This window comes from Zingiber officinale, chromosome 2A, assembly GCF_018446385.1.
Source record: "Zingiber officinale cultivar Zhangliang chromosome 2A, Zo_v1.1, whole genome shotgun sequence".
In the NCBI taxonomy this organism is placed as follows: domain Eukaryota; kingdom Viridiplantae; phylum Streptophyta; class Magnoliopsida; order Zingiberales; family Zingiberaceae; genus Zingiber; species Zingiber officinale.
In genome coordinates this window covers 11,726,778-11,734,236 of record NC_055988.1, presented here as the reverse complement: position 1 = coordinate 11,734,236, position 7,459 = coordinate 11,726,778, and positions in this window count along the sequence as shown.

Here is a 7,459-nt window from a genome sequence, read left to right as displayed (position 1 = left end):
CTCCGAGAAGCGCCTGAGGTTTGATTAAAAATATTTTTTTAATAATTTTTATAAGATTTTTAAATAAGTTTTAAAAGATTTTTAAATAAGTTTTTTTAAAAGATTTTTAAATAAGTTTTTAAGAATTTTTTAAATAAGTTTTAAAAAGATTTCTAAATAAGTTTTTAAAAATATTTTAAAATAAGTTTTAAAGGATTTTTTAAATAAGTTTTAAAAAGATTTTTAAATAAGTTTTAAAGGATTTTTTTTAAATAAGTTTTAAAAATATTTTTAAATAAGTTTTAAAAAGATTTTTAAATAAGTTTTTTCAAAAGACTTTTAAATAAGTTTTAAAAATATTTTTAAATAAGTTTTAAAAATATTTTTAAATAAGTTTTTTTAAAAGATTTTTAAATAAGTTTTAAATAATTTTTAAAATAATTTTAAAAAGATTTTTAAATAAATTTTAAATAATTTTTTAAATAAAATTTAAAAAGTTTTTTAAATAAGTTTTAAAAAGATTTTTTAAATAAGTTTTAGTTTTAAAAAGATTTTAAAATAAGTTTTAAAATAGATTTTTAAATAAGTTTTTTAATTGATTTTTTAAATAAGTTTTAAAAAGATTTTTAAATAAGTTTCAAAAGATTTTTTAAATGAGTTTTAAAAAGATTTTTAAATAAGTTTTAAAAGATTTTTAAATAAATTTTAAAGGATTTTTTAAATAAGTTTTAAAGAGATTTTGAAATAAGTTTTAAAAATATTTTTAAATAAGTTTTAATGGATTTTTTAAATAAATTTTTAAGAGATTTTGAAATAAGTTTTAAAAAGATTTTTAAATAAGTTTTAATGGATTTTTTAAATAAGTTTTAAAAAGATTTTTGAATAAGTTTTTGTTCTAAAAAAATATTTTTAAATAAGTTTTAAAAATATTTTTAAACAATTTTTTTTTAAAAAGTTTTTTAAATAAGTTTTAAAATATTTTTAAATAATTTTTAAAGGATTTTTTAAAAGATTTTTTAAATAAGTTTTAAAGGATTTTTTAAATAAGTTTTAAAAAGATTTTTAAATAAGTTTTAAAAAGATTTTTAAATATTTTTTTAAAAAGAAAATTTAAATAAGTTTTAAAAATATTTTTAAATGAGTTTTTTTTTAAAATATTTTTAAATATGTTTTAAAGGATTTTTAAAAGTTGGTTAATTCGCTTAAGTTAATTAAGTTTATCTAGATTTAAATTGATTAATTAGATTAAAATTTTGAAATTGATTAATTAAATTAACTTATTAAATTGATTAATTAAATTAAATTGATTAATTAAATTAAATTATTAAATTGATTAAATTGGACTAAGTTCAACTTAGATCCATCTCACCCGATTTTAAGTTATTAATTAGGAACCTTGAGTAGTTTTGTGAGATGATTATCTTTGATTTAGATTATTTCTAAGGATTAATTTACATTTTAGTTAAACTTAGGGTTTTCAATTGGTTAGTCAAATATACTTTTTGAAGATTGACTCCTAGGCTGTGGTGAGGCACTAGGCCTTCTTAGGTATGAGATCATCCACCACTTCTAGACAGAGCCTTTTAAAGAAAATATATATTTAATTTCCCTTTTGAAACCCCTAGGTTTAATTAAATAAGTGTAAATTACGCCTAGGTTCTTACTCTAGCCCAATCTAAGCATGCATATTATTAAGCAAAAAAAATAAACAAGGATCAAGCAATTTTTATCTATTTATTAAGATAGTTTTTCTATTGGCTCCCCTGGATCATAGCCTCGATATGGTCTATTAAGGTAATGTACTTGATCCATGGGGATCCAATATTGACCAAGTCTAACTTAATTGACCAAGTTGGACTTAGGTACCCATGCTTGGACTATCTTTCTATTCGGTCTGTTAACAAGCGATAAATAAGACCGATGTTTCTTTTTAGTTCTAAATCCTAGTCCGGATCAATTGTATACGACTTTCTGATTTCCAAGAATCAAGTCGAGATTCTTGGAGCCCAGTGTAAACCGTTCCAATGTTAACTTCAAATCTTTGACTTGACTTTTCAGGCTGGAATTCTCTTCCTCAAGCTTTTGGACTTGAGTTGAGGTTCCAGTCTGAACTAGGTCAATCAAGGATTTGAAGTTAGTCACTTCTTTAAGGGATGTTACTTCTTTTAGAAGTGACTTGATCCGAACATTAGACTTAGCTAGTTTACACATTAAGTAATTTATCAAATTATATAACCAAAATGTACTTACAGAGGGGATCGGGCCTTCGGAAATGGATACGGATCCGTGGCTTCTCTCGGACTCGGCTTCCGATTTGTCCTCTCTTTCGGAGTCGTTGATTTGGTCCCGGGCCATCATTACGAGGAAACTCGTCTGTTTGAGTTCTTCACCGTCGGATTCTTCCGAAGAAGACTTGTCCCAAGTCGCTTTCAGGGCCTTCTTCCTTCTTGATTTCTTCGCATCTTTCTGGTTCAGGCAGTTGTCCTTGATATGCCCCTTTTGGTTGCATCCGTAGCATGTCACCTCGAACTTCACCTTTGGTTGAGCCTCCTTGGATTGGATCACCTTTCTAACATCCTTCTTTTTGAAGCCTTTCTTCTTTTTGTAGAGCTTCCTCACCAGGTTGACAAGTTCGGTCGTGAGCTCATCATCGTTGTCGTCTGAATCTGATTCTTCTTCCGAATCTGGTTCAATTCTGTACCTTCTGCACACTAATGCCTTGTAGAGAAGCGATTGAAGTTGGGGTGACCTAGCTATCCAATCCTCCTTCTAGCCGGCCACCGATCTCCTACAAGTGGTATCAGAGCAAGGATGTCCTTCAACAGACTAATCGTTGCGAAGAGCACTTCATCAAAATGGCTGGTCCAAGCATCCATCCACCCAAATTCGAAAGAGAATTCTCTTGGTGGAAAAAGAGAATGGAGGTATTTTTCGATATCGATTTTGATATTATGCTAATTATGGAAAATGGTTTCGAGATACCTAGGGATGAGAACAACATGATAATCAACAAAGCAAGATGGAGCAAGAAGCAAAAGGAAGAGCACTTAGCAAATTTAAAGGCTTTGCATCATCTACTAAACGTTCTTCCTCAACAAGAAATAACAAGGATTGGAAACTACACAAGTGCCAAGGATTTGTGGGAAAAGCTAGTAGAGCTTCATGAAGGCACATCGGAAGCAAAATTGGCAAGAAGAGATCTCCTTCGAACTCAACTCAACAATGTGAAACTTGAAAAAGGAGATAAGGTATCTACACTTCACTCTAATATTGAGGAAATTTTGAATGGACTAACAAGTGTAGGTGAGACACTCTCAAATCGAGACATAATGATGAAAGCCATTAATGCTTTCCCAACAACCACAACTTGGAGCTCAATTGTAGATTAATTCTACATCTCAAGGGATCTAGAGAAATCCTCTCTAGATGAATTCTTCTCAACAATGGAGCTCCACAAAACTAGAGTTGAAGGGCTAGATGGAGAAGCCCATAGATCAAGAGGAGTAGCCCTTGTGGCAAACAAGGGAAAGGGTAAGAAGAAGAAGTCTTCATCCCCACCATCCTCCGACTCCGAAGAATCAAGCGCCTCAATGGATAGCGATCAAGAGGAGTATATGGTAAGGAAAATGAGAAGGGCATTTAAAAAGTTTTCAACTAACAAATCTCATGCTAGGAAAAACTCAAGAAGCAAAAGTAGAACAAGGAGGATTATTTGCTACAATTGCCAAGGAGAAGGGCACATGAGGGATGAATGTCCTCTCTTGAAGAAGAAAGAAGAAAGGAAGAAGGAAGAGAAGAGGAAGTCAAAAGAAAAGGGGAAGAAGGTCAAAAACCTAAAAGCAACATGGGATGATTCATCGTCATCGGAGGAAGAAGAGCACCATGTATCCTATTTTGCACTAATGAGAATTGATGACATTGCCTCCACCTCATCCGAAAATGAAGAGGGAAAGAGCTCAAGTGAAGATGAAGAAGGGAGCTTTAGTGAAGGGGGAGGTCAAACTTCGGATTCGGACTTCTCGGTAAGTGAGGTACATAATCTTCCTCCCCATGTTTTAATTAAAATTATTTCAAGTACAAATGATGATTTGTTCAAAGCAAAGAAGAAAAACAAATCTTTGAAACACAATATTTGTATGCTTGAAGAAAAATTAGAATCTATGTCCTCCTAAGAAATTCCTCTAGTATGCATGCTTTTTCTAGTTCAAATGATTTATGTTTAGAAGAAGAAAATAGGAAATTGAGGGAAAAAATAGAATACCTTACCAATGCCCTTAGAAAATTTAAAATTGGATCAAAACCCTAAACATGATAATTGGGAGTCAAAGGATAAGTTTTAATAAAAATGGGTTAGGATACAATGAACCCAATAATGAAAAGCCCTATTATTGTATACTTGCTAGGGGCAATAAAAAACTAAGACCATAGATAGAAAATGGATCCCCAAAGAATATTTGGTTAACCTAATTAGAAAGAATTTCTTTTGGGTACCAAAGTCAATCCTCAAAGGTTAGAGGATTGTGGGCTAGTCAACCATTAAAATCATAATTCAAATCCTTGAGAAATAGTTGACTTGAGACCTTAAGGGGGAGTACTTAGCCTTGATAGAAATTCATGATAAAGAGGGCTAAGTAGAGGTAACCTTTATTTTATCTCATAATGACTTTCATTATTTTCTAAACATAAATATGAGATGATAGGATGATACAAATAATTCACTTATGCTTATGGTATTTTGATGAGTTATGAAATGTATCAATTATTAGTGATCATAGGCCAACTATGGGGAAAGCAAATGTTTAATTAATGGAGATCTTGCCCATATATCATAGTTGGACATTTTAAATATTTTGAAAATAATTCTATATTTTATTTACTATGGTATAACTATTTTGAAACTTATGAATTCAAAACAAGTTTTTAAATTGATACAAACTTAAGTGATTTTCAAGGTGTTTGATTTTTTTTATCAAAACTCCAAAAATATGATGAATTTTCATGAAAACATATTTTTCCTTGTTAAAGAACATTATAAAAAATATGTGTTCAAAATTTCATGATTTTTTGAATTTTTTATAATTTTTTATGCATTTCTGAAGTTGGCTTCTGAATACTGAAATTTGGATTGGTTTGTGCCAGTCAACTACAACAGTTATCAGTTGACTGGTAGTTGTTTTCCAACACTTTCAAAAGTTAGTTTTGGGTATTTTAAGCATTGATACCTTGGTATATGTACTTGTTTGGTACAATTTTTGATGGTGTCAAAGGGGGAGAAATGGGAAGGTTTAAGTTAGAAACCTAATTTTGTGCAAAACTTGAAAATTATGGTTGAGAGCATATGTTAAGGGGGAGCTTGGGTTTTATGCTTCATGTCTACATATTGCTTGTAATTTTCAAAGTTATTATCTGTGCCTAACTTAAACATATTACCACACATCAAAAAGGGGATGATTATTGGTACAATCGACCCAAGTTTGATCAGTACGATCATGGTTTTGATGTGTGTGTCAAAGAGTTTAATTTAGGCTTTCATATTATTTTGATAAGTGTTTAAGTCATGCAGGATTTGGTGAAACACACATGAGGAGCTTGGTGCGGCTAAGCTTGGGAAGCTCATCCTATGGCTCGAGTCCATGAGATCGGTGAAGGATGGTGCATCCGAGGGACCGCAGACGAGGAGCAATGGAGTGAAGCCAAAGAGAGCGGACTTCAAGGCAACGTGAAGGATGACACGGAGAGGAGCCGCGGGCTCGGGTGCATGTGAGGGACGAAGGTCGAGGAAGAGGGCTTCAAGGGCGACTCCGGAGAGGATGAATGTGAGTGAGTAATCGGGACCAATCGACTGCTAGAAGTTGCAGTCGACTGGTCCAGTCGACTATGCAGGCGACTGGGAGCAAACAGAAGCATTCTGTTAGCTCAGCCAGTAGTGACCAGTCGACTGGTACTTTTACAATCGACTGGTAAGTAGTTGTTGGCAAACTGTTGGCATTGCGAAGTAGCCGTTGGCTACCTTCAATGGTAGCACCAATCGACTGATGGAAGTACCAATCGATTGGTGCAGAGATGAGTTGATTTGTTGATCAATTCTCTCCTTTTATTTATATGAAGCTTTGGGGCATGAAGGAGGTTATTCATGCTTGTTGAATAACTCCTAACTCTTTGCCCAAAGCTTCCAAGTCCACTCTTCCTCTCCAAACCTAAGTTCCATCTTGTAAGAGGAAGAGAGATTTGTGAGAGGTTGTACTCCATCGAGAAGGAGTAAGATGTAGCCGGAGATTGTCGGGGATTGATCCACTGAAGGATCAAGGGTTCGTTCACCTCAAGGACACGCCGTGGAGTAAGAGCAAGCAATCTTCGAACCACGTAAAGGATTTGTGTTAGCGTTTGTGTTCCTTCTTGTTTGTTTTCATTGTTTTAGTATATTCCGCTTGCGCATTAACGTCTTGTAGAGAAGCAATTGAAGTTGAGGGTGACCTAGCTATCTAACCCCCCTTCTAGCCGGCCACCGATCCCCTACAAACAACTCATGGGTCAGCTTTCTACACTTTTGTTCCTGGGCGGGTTATTAACAAGCAGAGCCTTCACTAACCCTACTTCGGGTCTGCATAAAGTAAAGGAAGTACCAGGGAGGCAAGGAAAAAGGAAACATAAAAAAGATCGATACCCAACCAGGTTCACATTTATTTGATAAAATACAAGACACACTCTTCAAAGGATCATTTTTACATTTAAGACATCTAAGCGATCAGAGTTCTCTGCTAGTATCAACAGCCAGTCAGCACCTTGGGCAACAGCGTTCTGCCTGACTCACCTACTCCAAATAAACTCAAGCCTAAATCAGCTCCGCCTTGGTGGATTGAATAATGCGATGTTGCTGAGCAATGGTTTCCTCTTTGAGCCAGTTTTTTCCTTGAAGAAGGGCTATGAAAGAGGCGTGTTTCTCTTTCAAATAGATCAGGAATTGGGCTTGGCTCTTCATGTCTAAATAAGCTTTCTATTTTAACGCTACTTCAGCCGGGGTCTGAGATTTAGTGGCTAACCAAAGTTCCTCAATGTCTCGGCGAAGAGAAGATTGAAAGTCTCTATCTTGCGTCATCTTGGCTAAGGTCGTACCCCTTTGGGTAAGCAGTTGGGTCATCTGTTCCAATTGTTGACAGAGACGCTGCAGTTTGTCCGACTCAAAATTCACATCCATGGGTAAAAGGCGTCGGTAGAAAGCAAGTATGATTCTATGGATGGTGATCGGCCTCCTTTTAAGCAAGAGAGGAAGGGGAAAGCAACTTATGAAGTTAAAATGACCTTTCTCCCTAGGTTGATTGAGTGGTTAAACAGGTTACACAATCAAGGATTGGGGAAAAGGAGCAGCATTTAAATACATAATGGCGAAATAAATGAAACCAGGGTCTGAGTCTAGTCAGTCAGACATGAGCCTCCTTCGACTAGACTTAGGGGGAGGCTTGTGATACGGTACATAATGGTA